The sequence below is a fragment of the Uloborus diversus genome, chromosome 2 (assembly GCF_026930045.1).
Source record: "Uloborus diversus isolate 005 chromosome 2, Udiv.v.3.1, whole genome shotgun sequence".
NCBI classification, from domain to species: Eukaryota; Metazoa; Arthropoda; class Arachnida; order Araneae; family Uloboridae; genus Uloborus; species Uloborus diversus.
Genome location: NC_072732.1, coordinates 211581766 through 211600662, shown reverse-complemented (window position 1 = coordinate 211600662; position 18897 = coordinate 211581766).

Here is an 18897-nt window from a genome sequence, read left to right as displayed (position 1 = left end):
GAGTATGATGGTGAATTATCACTTAAATTTCGTGTAATTTTAAAAGCTTTGTGCTGGTGGATTGGCCAGTTTGCAAAGCGAGAGACTGTATAGTTTATATTTAGAGTTAGCATTTAAAGAGCATATGGTAATCTTAGAAATGGTTCGCTATCCGTTGTACATTTTCTGCATATAGGTAGTGAGATATTTAGCTAAAATAAACAAAACAATAACAAACGAAACGGAACCATTTAAAGCATACGCGAGAAAAATCAAATTATGTATATACCATTCTTTTATGTGCGTGTTTGTGTGTGGTAAATGATATTTTTTCTTTTTAAAGTGGCGAATGAATTGGAAGATAAATATCAAATCATATAAAAATAATTGCAAGTCTAAGTTTATTTACTTAGTTATTTATTTACTTAAATTTTCAAATGCACTTTTTTTTTTAAATTTGTTTTTCAAAAAAAAAAAAAAAAAAGAATAGCAATAATGTTCATTCAAAACTGACACTTTAAAAATTCTCAGCTAAATCAACGTGCCACATTTGTGCCTCAAGGCATTGATATGTATGTATGTATGTATAATTGTTGTGTGAAAATTTGTGCACTCATGCGCATGAGTTTTTGCCTTAAAACTGACAAAACGACGGGGTGAAAAAAATCTCTTTTTTTTTTCTTCCCCATCTCGGATTTCGTCCGCAAACTTCAAACTTTTCCCAACTCATCAATTCCTCATTGTCGCCGAGGTCACGTACGGCGGGGCCCCAACGCGGTGCAAAAATAATGACACCGAGACAACTCGGGTGGTGGGGTGGCGTAGAATCCAATCTCGCTCGACCTCCAGTGACCAGCTGGGGTCCCCCTTTTTGTTCTGGAATAGAGAAAAGATGGATGCTGCTCGAGTGCTCGAACGGCCATCCTGGGATAGATTCTACTACCCCCCCCCCCTCCGATATTTTTTTTCTTCGGCTGATGATGGAAGGGAGTTGTATGCATCTCTCTGCTTTGAGGGGTTAGAATTGATCTGAGGGTGTAGGTTATGCGTATTGAAATTCCGACCTTTTAAGTGCAGTTACACATCGATGTATCGGATTTTCATGCAACAACCTAAATTGAGCTTGATTAAACTCTAATACCATCTGGTGAGCTTTATTCCGATAACATCTTGATGGAATATATATATATATATATATATATATATATATATATATATATATATATATATATATATATATATATATATATATATATATATATATATATAATGACAGTTGATTACTCTTAAAACCTAAAAGATAATTATAGATTTTCCAAGAAACGCCCAAAGTTTGCCTACGCGAAAGTATACATTTAGCCTTTCTAATTTTCAATTAGTTCTTGTCAGTTCGGTCAGTGTTATTTTGATCTGAGCAGTGATTTGTTCCCTTGCTTTACCGTAATTTTAAGTAAATTCGTATTTATCATTGTGTTTACGCTATTTTTTGTTAAATAATGTAAATAATTTATCTGTGCATTAAATGGACTAAGTCAAACGTTTCTTAGGGCTTCTGAAGTAAAGGCGAACTCGTACAACTGTTTTCTCCTGATGAGCTTTATTCCGATTAGGTCTTGATGATATTATATTTGGAAGAACTTACGTGCCTATAAGTAAAAAATATTCCTTTTTTTTAATAACTTTTTTTTAGCAGTAACAGAAAATTTATTGTAATAACTTCAATAAAAACGTATATAAATTGATCCCAGTTTTAAAAATTAAGCATAATGTGCAAACTACTTGAGAGAAAAGGTTGCAGCATTCAGTTTCTATTTATTTAGTTCTCTAAAATGTAGCGAATGTTAATTCAACTTGTCTTTACTCATCAATTTACAGAAGTAAAAAAATATATAAATGAATCTGTTTTTAAGTGAAAACTTTCTAATTAAATAAATTATTAGTCAGTATTGGATTACCAACAATACGCAGTTACATCATGGAAAAGTTTTTTAATAAACACTAAATTCCGAACTACGTGTAAAAATTTTGATTCTGCTCACTTTCTTAGAAGCGTGTATGTAATTCAATACTAACTGAATATTTTTATCTCTAACCTTTTTTTTTCTTTTTTTTTTTTTTTTGCCGTATTTTCACTTCCCGACATCCGTAAAAATCTTCCCGTCCTTTCTTTTTTTCTCTTCACTTCCTCCAAATGATTGTCCACCTGCTCTCGAGCTTCTTTTGCCCACTTTGTCCGAAAAAGTTTGTTATTCTTTGACAGGAAAAAATATTGAAAACAAATGAGGGAAAACGTGAAAATCGAAATGTTTGCTTTCGTTTTCATTTTATTTTAGTTTGTTGTAACTTTTGCTTTATTTTTTTTTTCTACTGCTTAATCTTTTTGTTGCAAAAGCTGCAATAATAACATTAAAAAAAAATTCATAAGGAACATGCTCCGAGTCTGTTCTGATTTTTGAGAAGTTTTTATTTGTAAAGATAAATAGTTTTCGGACTAACTTTGTTCAAAGATCTACAACGTTTTTTTAAAAGAAGGTTTCACATAAGAAACAGATGGTTCCGTTTTGTGCAATGCCGTGGGTTGTTCGTAACCAAATTTATCATATTGAAGTTAACATTTGTTCCCGCTAAAAATTTCATTCTTGTTTCATATATGAATATAGCTAACAATAAAACTTTTAGGAGCACGATTAAAATTTATATTTAAGGTTTGCGAACACCCTAAATACTTTTTGCTTCTCTGTTCATTGCACCTATCTAAAATTTTATACGATTTTCAAATACGACATAAATAACACATTTTGACTACTTGTTTGTTGGAAAAAAATTCTATAGTTTTTTTTTTTTTTTTTGATAAAAAAGCCATATTTTTAGCAAAAACTGCCATTTGCTGAACACTTTCAGTGCATACGGGAAATACACCGCCAGCTCAGTCATTTCCAGCCGAGGACTGCAGTTTCGTGCTTATTAGCACTCATCAGCCCGGCATAGGAAAGTGACTGAGCTGGAGATGGAAAACCTCTTATGGAAGCCAAGATTTCACACTCTTGGCTTCCATAAGAGGTTTTCCATCTCCAGCTCAGTCACTTTCCTATGCCGGGCTGATGAGTGCTAATAAGCACGAAACTGCAGTCCTCGGCTGGAAATGACTGAGCTGGCGGTGTATTTCACGTATTTCTGCTTTAGCCCTGGCTAATGGGCGGTAATTCACTGAATACTTCCAGTGCATTCCCTTTTTCATAATTTTTAAAACTTTTTGTGTATCTCTTCTTTAAATAGCATAGAGTGATATGGCTCTCCAATTTGGAAAAAAATCACTAAAAACAGATTTTATGGGTAAATGTTTGAAAAATTCCCCCGGATACCGTGTTGTTTGCCCTTTAGTTTGATTGACCATTATTTCAAACCACATATATCATTCACATTAACTTTTCGAGGTTTATATCAGAGTAATATGTTCAATCACCATTTTTGTAAAGTTTCAAATCTTAAGAGTTAATACTATTTTCGCTAGATCTGTCGGCGTAAATAAAAACTTCTAAAAGGTAGTTATGAGAAAATCAACAAAGAAAAAGGAAATTTCAATTATAAGCAGTGGGTTTGAGTTCAGTAAATTTCTTCTAGTTTTCTCAATAATTCATGTATTTGAGAAACAATTGTAGATTTAAAAAGAAAAACACCAGGGCTCTCTAAATTTCTCAAAATTTCAAAATCGATTTTTAAAAAAAAAATTAGGTTGTTTGCCTACCTTAAAGCATCGTTACATCTTCAGGTTTCGAAACTGTATCTGATGCAACGTATACTTTGCTTATATATTTTTAGGCGAAGAAAATTATATTAAAGAGGATTTGAAATAAATAAAATGATCTTGTTTCATTGTTATTACAATTTATATGACTTGTATAGAATACTTTTACGCATGTAAATACCCTTAGTACACACCATTCTATTCATTCCTATATTTTTTTTTCCAGAAAGTATTAAGTCAAGTAACGCTGTGACGAGCATACGTACACTTTAAGGCAAAACGGAGTTTCTTCAGTGGTTTCTGAAAGCTAAAAATTTTGTTTTTGATTTTTTATGAATTGATAAATATAGTTTAAAAAACAAGTTATTCAGTTGCACTCTGTAATCTACCGGTAATAAAAGAATAAGAAGGGAAATGTGTTACTCAGTTATTATGCGGAAAATAAATAAATAAATGTTCTTGTTCCGTATGTTTTTTTTTTTAAATAGTGATTTAAGAATGGACAATTCGCTGTTTCCTTGTACAGTGATTATTCATTATTAAGCTAAGTTAATCTGGAGATAACTTGGAAATTTTATTTTAATAGAATTTAATCGAGTTCATGTAAAAAAATACGCAGCTTTATGCAGGTGAATTTCAGCATGAAAATGTCTACAACTAAAAAGCTATAGGACATCATCGAACATTTAGATAGGCAGTCCAAACAATTGAAAACATTGAAAAAAAAAAACCGAAAAAAAAACCCATCTACATTGCTTTAGTGATAGAAAAGTATACACGAGGATGAAGTCAATAAAAAAAGGAAAAATAACTGCACTTGAATTCTGTCTTGGATTCAAAAACAGTCAATTAAAGAAGGAAACGATCAAATGGAAGGCATACAATTTAAAACACGATTTCTGATAAGTAAAGTATATAATTAATAGAATGCGTTTTTTTTTCATTCTAAGTGCTACTTGGTGTCTAGTTTTGAGCTAGTTTTTCAAATGTTCTTGAGTGCATGCAATTTATAGTTTATATTTAAAAATTTAGTGGCAGTACGTTCTGATAAAACTCTGATTCTAAGCAGATGACCAGCTTAAATCATTATTTCTGCTAGGTGACTAGTTAGATTTAGAATCTGAACAGTGTGCCCAGCGAAAGCAAGAATTCGAATTTTGCGGCCTGCTAAAACTGGGATCGTAATTGGTTAGGAAGCTGAAACTGGGATCGTAATTGAATAGGAAGCTGAAACTGAGATTTGAACTGGGTCACCAGCTAAATCTGGGATCTGAACTGAAAGGTCAATTAAAACTGGAATCAGAGCTGCATGCTGAAACTGGGATCTAAACAGAGTGACCAGCTGAAACCTGAGCTGTGTATCCTGCAGAAACTGGAATCTTAATTGGGTGGTAAGCAAAAACTGGGATTTGGACTGAAAGTCAGTAAAACTAGAATTTGAGCTGTCAATCCAGCTAAAACAGGGATCTGATTTGGGTGGCCAGTTGAAACTGGGAAATAAGCTGATTCGCGAACTAAATCTGGTATCGTAACAGAAAAACTGGGATAACTTAAAACTGGGATCTGAACTGAATTACTAAAACTGGGATCTGAACTGAATGACTAAAACTGGAATCTAAACTGAATGACTAAAACTGGAATCTGAACTGAATGACTAAAACTAGAATCTGAACAGAGTGGACAATTTTAGCTCATTTTTACCGTTCACACAATGGGAGTTTAATAGTAATAACCCTCCTACTGAGCTTTTCGGACGGAGACCACGCGACCGTTATTTGGAGGCAAGAGAGCGTATAGGCAGCTAATATTTTACTGTATTCCTTGTTCTGTGTATTGTGTTTGTATTTTCTATTTTGTTCTTCGTCTCTTTTTTTTAATTCCAGCCATTAGAAATGTATTTAAAAAAAAGTAATAACCAACTTGCATCCATATAGTGCGATTGATATCCTAGACGGAATTTTGATATGGATAACTTTCGCAGAGAATTTTCGTGTTACAGGAAATTTTTAGCTCTCATAAAACGAAAGTTGAAGATTCAGCAGCTGTTTGTATGTTGACCATCATTTCAGAAAAAAATCCTCAATGGGGTCGTTTCCAAAATTTTAAAAATATTTTTTTTCTGAAAGAGCTTGCTTAAAAACATAGGATCTGCCCATTTTTTAAGTAATTTATCTAAGTTTAATAATTTTTAAAAATTACTTAAATCGGTGCGCTTTCATTGTTTACACTTCTGTCGTGTGACATCACAAATGAAGAAACGCCATTCAATGTTGCCATTCACAGAACAAAATATTTAATTTGCATCTTTACTTACGTGCATTGGCAACGATATGGTTGATAGCAAGCGTAGAGCGCAATTTTAATTCGCTGCTTGATTATCATAACGTGGAAACGTAGTAAAAAGATGCGGCAAATTTCATCATTTCTGACGTCATCAAGACCACGCCTTGTTTCAAAAATCGGACATTAAAAAAAATAATTAAAAAAAAAAACTGTTGGGAAAATGAAAGTATTTTCTGGGTCCGTGTTATTTTATTTTATTATTATTATTATTAATTTTTTTTGCTCATTCTATCCGTTCCAATGACTAAAAGTAGTACTTTTGACTGAAGACCACCCCATTGCCAAAACATGTGTATCCGGTGCACTGTTCTTATGTATGAGGAGGTTATGTTTTAAATGAAGTTTCTGTCTGTCTGTGGTGCAATGGTACCATCGCTGCTTAATACTGAGTTTCTACTATCTCTCTTTTCTATCTTATTTTTTAAAATACAATTTAGAATTCCATGTGAAATTTGCATTTATATCCGCATTCAAGTTGGATTTGTTTCATACGTTTCAATGAAACATTTCTTCCAAAATACCCATTCTCTACGATTCCAGAAAGTAATATTCAATGCACCGCAATTCCTTTCGTCACGGCCCAGCTAAGATAGGAACCTACCACAAGGATGTTTCCCATCTTTCCCCTACTCCACCAGATTCAATCCCCCTGCCACAGTCTCCCCACATAATGGTGGGAAAAGCCACTTCTGCAATCGCAGAAGAGAAGAAAAATCGTAGACGATATCCCCTGAATACGCAAATACTCGAAACTGCAAAGAATTTAAGATGTCACAGCACTTGATGAATGGGTGTTGGCATTATCCCCGTATCAATGCGGGAGGGTGGGCTTGAAGATTGTGTGATTTTTAGGCGTGTGGTTTGTTTTGAGTTGAGATTTATTTTGCAACGAAATTGGAGGAAAATAGCTTCGCTAGGAGTTTTATGCCCCTTGATAAACGACTGCTTTTGCTTCTGACATGAGGTAAAATATGCTGCACTGTTTTATAAGACATAAAGAATGTCATTTAATAAACAATTTGCATAACATTTTTGCCAACATGTTTGTTTCTTCAGTTGACTAGTTTTTTCTTCTTTTTTTGTCTAACGGACATAGAAGAACGGATTGAATTTGTTAAACTTTAATTTTTCAGATTTGTCGGATTGACGTCTTTCAACGAATATGACAATGGAAAAACATATGTGTGTATTTCTCTGTATGAATGATTTTTTTTTTTTTTTTTTTATATGCTCTCTCACTTAAAACATGACTGACGTGCAAAAACGACATTTGAGATACTAACGAATGTAAGTATATATTAGATATAATAAGTTTTGGTGACCAACTCTTTAAAGAAGCTTTCGGAGTCGAATTTTTTCTCGGCGGCAGATGGGACATGATAGCAAACAAATTTTGACGCTAGTTGTTAAAAAAACTGTTTTCGGCGTGTTTATTTTTTGACCATTAAATCAACTCTCTCTTTCCTTCAAACGTTTTATCCCAAGCACTGGTTAGAATTTGTCTATGTTCTTCAGACCAATGTTTAGAAACCATATCAGTACTGATTTTGGTATAACAATATGCTCTACTTGTGAATTGTATTTTTTTTTTCTCAAAATGAACTTTGAAGCAAGTTCTGGCATTATCAACCTATTTAAGACATTCTGATGTATATCTGGGAAAAGGCGAAACATTTTGCTGAAGATTGAAAAAGAACATAGATACTTTAGATAGCTAAATTAGATATCCAGTACTTCACGACTTTTAAAACAACAAGTGCATCGATTTGTACCTCTTCCTTATCGGAATGATCAATTTCCGAAATTGTAAAAAAAAATATTCTGACTAAATTTCCTCCATGGGTGTAGCACGCTTGCCGCTGTTTTAATCGTCAGTACTTGCTTCCAATTTACTTTATCCAGTTCTGCATGATACAGTTGAATAGCTTCAAGAACCAATTATTAATGGTTAAATCAACTGAGTAAATATACAATACAGTATTGATTATACAAACATTGATTAACCGAAACATAGTAAATCGAACGTGATCCAGTCCGGCTATTTCAAATTTGAGCGCTAAGTTGAAGTCCCGTTATTTATATTTTCTAACTGGAGAATTTCCTCCACCTAACAGAGGTTTTCTGTAATTAAATTGTTATGGTTTAAATTTTTTATGGCTCTATGAGCTTTATGCACAATTACTTGTTTATATATTTAACAATTTGTGAAGCTTTTACGCTCTTTATTTTAATGAATTTATGAATATATACCATTAGTTGCTCTTTTTTAAAGAATTTCAAATTTATGTCATCGATTATTTTCTTTTAAAGAAATTTCCGAAACATTGTAAACATGCATGCATAAAAAATTAAATGAAATTATTGCATTTTAGACACCATTTTTTGTTTTTCTTCCATGAATTTCTGAAATACTTTGTCCTTTACTTGCGAGTTTTTTCAGTGAAGTTTAAAAATTTTCCCCTATTTGTTGCTTTTATAATACTTTGCATACAAGTTTATACGAAACTTTGACCCATAACCAAATAAGCATTGGTTTTGAGTAAAGCGTTTCGTTTAGAGAAATTTTTTGAGCTCTCTTGCTTCATATTCAAAAACAATAATGATTCTTACACCTAAAAATTAATTAAATTCCGCAACACATGTTTATTTAATTTCTTTTTTTAACTGCCCACAACGAACTTGTATTTAATACGAAAAATCATGAACATCTCAATTTCAAATAAAAATTTCCCTCATCATTTTGTGAAAAATTTCCTACAATTTTGCTACAATTGTATCCCCCCCCCCAAAGCTACAGCAATGTTTTATTACCGTTTTCATAGTTATTATAAATTCACTCAAAATTCAAGACTAAATTAAATTTCATTACATAATTTAAAAAAAGTTTCGCCGGCATTTTACTACAGCAAAAGTACTCGCAGATAAAATCCCAAACTAATTTAGAACGACCAAAATTTTCGCTTCCATCCATACCAGATTCCAATAAAGCACAAAACCAACAATAATACCAGTAAAACCTTAAGTTATTCAAAGTTTTGTTCCCACCATATCAAATTGCAATGCATTTTTAATATATTTCAAAACTAAGTTCATTTGCGCCTACCTTTTTCTTTTCTACTAGCTTCAAATACTTGCATTTTTAATATGATATTGTTGTTTGTTTTAGTAGGATTAATTAATTAAATCTCGTAAGAATTAGAGTAATATTTCTTTACTCGCTAGATCGCTAGAGGAGTGTTATTCCATATTTGTTATTCGAGACTGCTTTCGTGTCGAGCACATTTTTGAGTTCTCTAATAAAAATAAAGCTTGTAAGATTAATTTTCATCCTTGCAGGTTCTATTTACAAGTATGTTGAAAGAATAAAATATTTTATTTTCCTTCCTTACACAGACCGAGTAAAATAAATAAGTTCATCTTCTTTCATTAAAAATAAAGATTTGAGAATATATTTTTTATTTCTCCTTTTGCGTAAATATTATAAAAATTGCTACGAACAAATGTGTCTGAAATGTTTTTAAAAACTGCCACTAGAGCTTTGGTTTGCTGAAAATGAAATATAATTAATTATTTATGCCGTTGTAAATGATATTGAAATCGTCGTCAAAAATTTTTGAGTTTCCCAAGGGTTTTTAGGTAAATCATTTAGGTGAAATAAGTGAGACTTATTTTTTGTAATGTAAAACGTAACCTAATTATAACGAATTTACTAAATCGAATTAAAAAGCGTTTTTGGGATAATTATCTTTCAGCTAAGATTTGGTAAAAATGTGTAAAGTGATTAGGGAATTTAAAAGTAAATTAACTTTTTTGACTTTGTAGAACTTGGCGAGTCAATAGTACGTATTGCGAAAAATCATTTTACATAAATGAGACAGTGAGAAGTAAAGGGATGTAAATGCACATTTTCAATTTTTGAGTAAAACGCGTGTAAAGATAACATCCTAGGTAGGCTTTCACTGATTTTTTTTTCTAAATCATGCTGTATAACAAAACCTACCAGGACCACTAGTACCATTGCTTGCTCCAAGACAGAGGAGAGGTCCACCTACCATGTGTACTAGTTATCTCCAAATTTTTAATTTTGCCACTTACATCCCTTTGCTTCTCACTGCCTCAAATGTAAAAGGAAAAAAAAAGCATTTCTTTTGTTTTAAAAATTACTTTAAAAAAAACTCTCAAACTACAGTGATGTATACATTATACATTCTCTTGAAAATTTTGCATTCCTTTTTTTATTTATAGATTAATAATTTAAAATCCTGAAATAAGTTGATATGTTGCATGTATTATTTTAAATGCGAGATAAACATGAAAACTAGAATAGTATAGGAATAAATTTAAAAGTATTAGCCTTAAAAAAATTACTCTGCCAATTTCAAGCAAAATAGCTGTAAATTTTATTTACATGTCTGATAACGAGAATAAGAAAATATTCTTCGTTAAAGAAAAGGACTCAACTTAAAAAGTTTCCGTAACAAAATAGAAATAATTTTTTTCTTTATATACGTTTTTTTTTTTTTTTTTTTTTTTTTTTTTGCGCATTTGTCAATTTTATTTGATAAATAAATAAATAAATTTTTGGCATTTTATTTTAGAAATATCTATAGTAAGGTTTTTTACGCATTTATCCATTTTATTTAATAAACTAGCCTGCGTGCCCGGCGTTGCACGGGCTACTTAAAAAATGAAAGAGCTGTTCAATTGATGTTTTTGTATTCTGACATCAGTTTCTAAAGCGCTAAGGAGTAAATAATTACGCGTAATGCAAGGTTTGCAAAACACCAGTAGAGCATATTTTTGGCAAAAACCTCTTTAACGTTAATCATATTTATCAATAATACAAGTTATGAGTATTTTCAATTAGTACAAAAGATGAAAATATATGCATTCTCAACTATAATATGTGCTCACTTTAAACTGAATTAAATCTGATAGAATATATCTGAAATATTTATGTACAATTACAATCAGCTTTTTACATAAAATGACACACACTTTTTGGTTGATTACGTGAAACTAAAGCACCAAGACTTATTAAATACCAATAAGCATTAATTTAATATCAAGCCATCAAATTCCAATTAAGCTTTAGTTAAAATCCTTAAAAACAATTTTTTTGTTCAACTCTGTTTCACTTAAAGAAATCCAAACAATCTTAATTTAACGTGTTCTTTTAACGAAACAAACTGTATTTCAAAAATCGAAACAGGGAGGAAAAAGAGATTTATTACAATTCGAAAACTCACCCATGTGACGGAAAAAAGTCCAACAAAATAAACATAATTAGTCGCACATCCGAAATGTACCCAAATATGAGGCCGGTGAATGATAAACTTACACTTCAATCAATAAACATTACTAAAGAAACATTTTTCATACGCTGAAAAGAGTTAAGAACGTTGAATGTGAAAAAATAAGAAAGGACAGACGATAAATATCCGAATAGAGCAACCAATTTTAAACTAATTAAAAATGAAATTCTAGATGGAAATTCTAGATGGTTTTAAGATTTGGACAGCAGCCAAAAAAATCTCTTTTGACACAATTATTAGAATTTTATTTGCTCACCCATATGCAAAATGGCAACAGGAAAAAAAATAAAAATTCCTGAATAGCGTTATGTTAATTAACGTTTTAATTAATATCTCCGCTAATTAAAGTAGTACAATTATGAGATTGGTCCTATTGTTTTCTTTAGAAAATTTCGAATTGAACGGTATCTCGTTTGACTCCCGATTCGCAGTGGTTCTCGAGAAGATCGATCTTCAGACAGACAGACAGACAGACAGACGGACGCGAACAGATTTTAATATTATAGTGGATAAATAAATAAATTTTGGCATTTCATTTTCGACAGATCTTTAGTAAATGGATGATATGATATTTAATCAGTTTAAGGATTTTATTGCGTTAAAAATACTAAATCTAGAACAAAATCAATTTTATACTAAGTGCCCTAGCCTCAATAAATCACTGTAAAAAATTTGTGTAACCTTACTCCACAAAATCAGTGACATAATTTTTGCCTCCACTGCTCTGTGGTAATTTAACTGATATAACTGGCGTAAAGTTACACATCGCTTGTGGAAGGCTACACCAGGGTGATGTAACTATAGCCTAACGTCTCACTAATTTCTGCGTAAGGATATACCTGAATTTTCTCATTCTTAATTGCAAGTAGACTAAAACTTCAAAATAACTATTTAATATTTTAAATTATTAAGATATATTAAATGATCAAGTAGTAATTTTTTTATAAACATTTTAAATTGAAAGTACAAAAATAAATTTGTTGGGTAGAATACTTCAAATTTTGTTATAACTGAAAAAAAAAACATCCTAGAAACCCTTCTTTACAGCTCTTACTTTTAATCATTCATTTATTCAATATTTATCAAATTCATTCTTTTCACAACCGATATACATCATTATCTATTTATTTTAATCAGGGTTGGCTTTCTGCCGGCAGAAACTAGTTTCAGCCGTGCCAGTGGCAGAAACTGGTTAAAACCGGTAAAAATCGGCAGAAACTGGCAAAAACATAAAAAATCTTTAATAACTCAAGTAGTTACTAAATGATATTTGTTTAAATAAGATAAAAAAAATTAAACTTCATTTCATCATTTAAAAAAATAAAATCCTATGCTAGTGCCCTTGATTTAGTTCAGAAAGGAAACTTTCCAATTGCAGAGGCTCATAGTATTTGGATTAATTTAACAAAGGATAAAAAATCATGCAGGGGGTGTTTAGGAAAGAGGAGTGACATACAGAATTAAACAGGCATTACTGATTGTAATTTGCTCACTTATATGCTTCCTCTAAATTGTTTGTGATTGAAATTATCATGTCATGTGCTTCAAGAAGAAAGTGCCAGAATTTTACTTGCCTAAATTTTGTACCTAATGTCACAGCTTTGCAAAACAAATTGGCCGCATTTCTCAAAATTTGTTTTCCAGTCAAATTTTTACCACAACCCCAGTTTCCTACATGGTGGACCAGTTATACAATAGGTGAAAGTTTCACGAACATTGCTTGCTCCTTGATGCATTGTCTGCTAGCTCTTCTGTTTTAAGAATATTCTAAAATTTCTCATTTGTGCGTAATAAATTGAGAACCTGTTTAGATTTTTGAAACCACCTTTTCTAAGAGTCAATTGCTGGGTTCAAACAATGTAACATTTGATTTTGAATTGTGATAATTTTGTAATAAAATTACAGTACTTTGGTTAACAATTAATTATTTTTTCCATGCATTTTCAGTTGTATATCAAGAATTAGTTTTTTATTTTGTGAGTTTTTGCCAGTTTCTGCCGCAAAGTAGCAGAAAATGGTTTTTGCCATGCCGGTTTTAACCGGTTTCTACCAGTGGTTTTAACCGCCTCGGCAGAAACTTGCCAACCCTGATTTTAATACGCAAACAAGACATTTTTATTGCACTACGAGAAGAAATAACCTGAGTGGTATCCGAAGCTACAACACGCGAATTTCACAGGCCGATCGCAGAGCAAGAGCTTTTACTGATCGGCCATTAAAGGCTGATTTTCGTTTCGCTTATAAAAGTTTACCTGCTCTGCGCCGATTCTGATCTTAACGCATGCGCTTTTAATTCTACTGAAACAATAGTGCAAGGTTCTTCCAACAATTCGAGCTAAAAAAAATTATGCTACACCCTTCGGAATTCTTTTAACGTTACAGCCATTAATACTGGTAATCTTACACATTTTTTTACAGTAAATGACTTTAGACCACAAGCGGAAGATAACAGCACTTAAATTACAAAACATAATGATTGGGGAAAAAATGCCCTATTGCTAAATATTTTATTTATTGTAGATGTTGGTTCCATAAGAGTAAAATTTAAATTGATTGAAATAATTATCAACAGATTATATTTTAATTTCTTTAAAAACGAGTTGATATGTTATCACATGACTTTTTTTTTTACTTCTATTTAATGTCATTTTCCCCTTATTGGCAATTTTATTGTGATTCAATAGTTTATCCTCTAAATATCACCAAGAGTTTCAAATTAAAACCAGATTTTTTTAAAAAAATTGCCAAATTTGTCGCCAAGTTGGTGACAAAACTTCGCGACCAAAAGAGTGGCAAAATATCACTTAGTGTCCACAAAATTGTAACACCACTTGAGTTTACATCGAAATTAACAATGATTTCCCCTCCCCCTGAAAAGGGGAAAAATGCCCCTTTAAAAACACCCGAATGCAACCAAAAGGAGAGGCGCACAACTAGACCCCACTTGAAGTCTACATACCAAATTTCAACTTTCTAGGACATACCGTTCTTGAGTTATGCGACATACATACGCACATACATACGTACATACAGACGTCGCGAGACACTCTCGTTGTAATTAACTTCGGAATCGTCAAAATGGATATTTCGCGTGTCTACACTTTCTTAGGCACTTATCCACGTGTGGTCGAGTCGAAAAAAAAAACTCAACATTCGTTCAGGGGTGAGAAAAATCGAAATTAAGGTCGATTTTTGAGTGAAAATTTTTTTGCGAATACATTACTTCCTTTTTTGTAAAAGGAAGTAAAAAGGATACTCATTTTATTTTTTTTTAAAAATGGAGTTTTACAGATTCAGCAAGAGGAAAGAGGAGTTCGCCTATATGATTTTGAGCAACGTTGTCAATTCTGGTATGATAATATAAATATCTGTCAAGCGCCTTATGACCCCCCCCCTTCCCCCCTTCCCTCTAGACAAACAAAAGTGCTGGCTCTAGTAAAGAGTTCTGTTCTGTATGGGAAGTTTCCAAGAATAATTCAATGATGAAATGCCATATAAAGAGCAGGAAGAAAGGTTTTATTTTTGACTAGATCAAGGTATGATGCTGTCCCACATTCGTATTGAATTGATATTTAAGCAAAGTGGCGAGTTTAAATCAACAGTTCTTGAATGTTCTCCTCAAATTACCATCATTATCGACTTTTCTACGCAATTTTTCACTAAACAAGTCTACAAACTATTTTTATTGCTCTGGTTCAGCTTTTTGGTAGTGGGGGTATCCATTTTGATTAACAATTTGTCACCTCAGAGCAATAGTATATTTTAGTATTGTTCTTGGGATTAGATGTTTTAGTGTAGCTCTGGGGCGACAATATCTTATTTGCAGTTGTAATGTTCTAAGTTCAAAACTCAAGTAAGAAGGAGCGCATAAAAGTGTTATATATCAAACGGCGTAGTTAAGGGGATATACATGTTTAAGATCAGTATGAAATTGATGCAACTGCTGAGCGAAAGACAGTTTGAAAGAAATGTTATCAAATCTGCTTAATTTTTCGTTCAAAATTTTCATTCATACCACAATTGGTTTCTTCAAATACATCACATGAGATTTTAATCTGGACGCAATTCTATTTCTTCAAAAACGTCAGTGAATGTTTATTTCCGGGCAAAATGTACATCCCTCCCCCCTCAATAATGTAACTAAACTTGTTTGCCCACTAAACATAATTTAAGAGGAATCATTCAAAAAAAAAAAATAACAATAATAATAATTAATTTGAATTTTGACATCTTGAATTCAAATTATGTTTTTCGCAATCACGAGTGTGTGTGTATGTAGGCATGTGTGTTTATGTGTGTGGGGGTATGTGTTTGTGTGTAGGGGGTATGTGTATGTGGGCATGTGTGTTTGTGTCTGTGTGCTGGCATAAGTGTGTGGGTAGTTGTGTGTATGAATGTGTGTGTGGGGGGGGGTATGTGTATGTGTGTGTAGGCATATGTGTTTGTGTCTGTGTGCATGCATGAATGTGTGTTTCTGTGTGTGTGTGTGTGTGTGTAATTGTGCATGTACGCGCGTGTGTGTAGGACATGGATGTAACCTGGAGACGGCTTTCGCTATAGGAGCAGCATCGTGAGGACCCGGTCGACGGTGATGCTGCAGAGGGTGGCGGTGAGAAAATAAAACCAAAGGACACCAAAACAGTCAAATGAGAACAATAAGCAATCGTGATTGCTCAAAAAAAAATATGGGAAAAAAAAAGTCAGTTACTTAAAAATTTGCTACTACTTTAGTGTTTATTCTTTTACTTTTATTTTGACAATTTCTTTTTCCTTGGAAGTAGTTGCAATTGCGTTAACTTTTAAAGGAGCTTACGTAACATCAGAAAAACATAGTCCTAATTGTAATTCAAGTTCAGAAAGTTACTTTTTTTTGCCTTGGTATCTTTATCCAAAGAAATTATTATTAATTCCTAATTTGTTCTAATGGAACCATTAGCGTTGGATCTTATCCAAAACGTGTACTAAGTATTGAACGATAAAAAAAGGCCTGAATCCAATTTAATTATATTAGAACCAGAGATATTACTCTTTATGCATTTACTTGAGAAAATATATCTGCGCAATTAAATGGAACAGAAATTAGGTTAGTGAAAATGGATTTGATGATACAAAATGAGAATTTACGTCGCATCAGACTTGTAATTATTTTGCATTGAAAGTTAATCGGTACTTTTGATTGGAAGTGAATTGAACTGAAGGATATGAGATTAAATATATAAATTAATTAAAGGCTTAATGTTTATATATTTAGGTGTAGTATTTCAGAAAGTTCAGGAAAGTTTTAAAAAGTGGTTTCAAAGCAACAAGCGTGAGAGTTAGAGGGGGTTTTTTTTTTCTTTTTTTTTTAATAGATTAAGAGATCCACACTAGTGCCACAATGATAAAAAAAAAATAAATAAATAGCAGTTGAAAGAGTATACTGAAACATAATTTTTGACGCATAATTATTAGCCCTCATCCCCCCCCCACCCTTTAGTGAAATATAAGGTCTTAAGCCGAGCTACATTTTAAGAAACGTTATCTAATTTAGCGAGAAGTTCTGGATTCCAGAAGGGGTGCAGGAAGGTTTCAGAGATTCTAGAAACAGTAATTTGAATGTAATATAACTTTGAATGTTAGCGAAGCTGCAGTGATTGTTAAAGTGTCCATTTCTGAACTGTAAACAAATGTGTAAGGTTATCAGTCTTCTAGGTGTAACGCCACTTCTAGAGTAAAACGGGGTGATTTTTAGAAATTTCTAATTTCTGGAGGAATCTTTCCAGATGGCTTGTGTAAAGTTGATCCTAGAGTCAAAAGTTCTTCAAAAACTCAAACAGAATCCAAAGCGCATACGTTAAGATCAGCATCGACCAGGAGCTTGTAAACTCTTTTAAAGAAACTAGTAATTAAGGCCTCCGCTGGCTGAGCGGTGAAAGGCTCTTGCTTTCCGAGCTGTCTGTAAGCAGTAAGACTGAGGTTGTGGGTTCGATTCCACCCATCGCCATGGGTATTATTTCCCTCTCGTTGCGCTGTAAAAAAGTCTTGCCTGTATTTGAAATAAACTCCGAATTGATGTTTATTGGTTGTGGGAAACATAAACCTTGTTAATATTGACTAACCGAATGATTGAAAGCAAAATGAAAAGCAAAAGCTGTAAGGAAGACGAAAAGTAAAAGAACTTTTAAACAAAAAAATGCTTTTTAAAAAAAAAAATCTACTAATTTTTTCATACTTTCAATTTGGAGTTCATAAAATTTAGCTTTGGCTTATTTAAATTATCATATAGGTCACTTGAAGTATAAGTCAGCTTACACTCAAAGATGAGTGGCCATCCTAAATAGCCTGATGAAAGCTTATTTTTGCTTATGCAGGGTGTTCCGTTTTAACCTGCAAGACCTTTATTTTCGCAACCGTTAGTCCTAGATGTATACTTCCAATGGCAAAAATGTTCAAAATCAGATACAGGGTTAAGATGTTGAAAGTTTGAAGTAAAAATAAAAGTTAGTCAAAAATTACGAAATTTAACTTTTTATACGGACCCCAGGTCCCCTAACTTATGTTTGGGGAAATAATTGCCATTAAAAAATAATTCTAACACAAAATGTTTGAAATTAATGCGACCAATATTCATCGAGATATGAGAGGCAGCGTTTTGTGACATACACCACTTTTCACTCGCTGTCAATAACATCTTTTGGAGTTTGTAGTGGTTAAGAAGTGTTTAAAATTACATGTGTGCATAGGGAGTGATTTTTCAAACTATGCGAGGTTTTGTAGTGTGTTTTTGCGTATCACGGCATAACCTTTGCATTTTTTTTTTTTGAATAACAATCAAAAATATAAATATCTTGTTTTTCATAATTTGACGACCTGACATTCTTTTGAAAGAGCGATAAGTTCCAAACTCATCTTCTGTATGGTCCCTTAAAACTTTAAACTGGAATAACTCCTTGAGTTTTGGACGCCCAAATGTCAAGATTTTTGTGTTAGTAATAGTTTTTTAACGGAGATTATTTCTCTAAATATTAGTTAGGGGACCTAGGGCCCATATAAGAACTTAAAATTTGTATTTTTGACTCATGTTTATTTTCGCTTCAAACTTTCATTATGTTAAATCTGCATCTGATTTTGAGCAATTTTTGCAATTGGAAGTATACATCTAGGACTAACGGTTTCGAAAAGAAAGGTATTGCAGGTTAAAACGGAACACCCTGTACATAACCTTTCAAATAGCTTATCTGCAAGCTTACATTTAATTCTAATGTAACCTTACACAAGAACCAGTGATATGATACAAAATAGTATCATTACTATACTGTAACCTTACAAGTGCAATGCGTTACTTTATTACCAGTAATATTTAAATTACACCAGATTATTGGAGGCATTGAGGTCACAGGAAATATTTTACTGCAGCTAAATTTGTCAACATTTTTAAATGTCACCCAACTTTAAAACCCTATAATTCAATAACAGCGGACGGGGACAATTGATTTTAGTGACAAACAGTATATTTCTCTATTCTCATCTAATTGC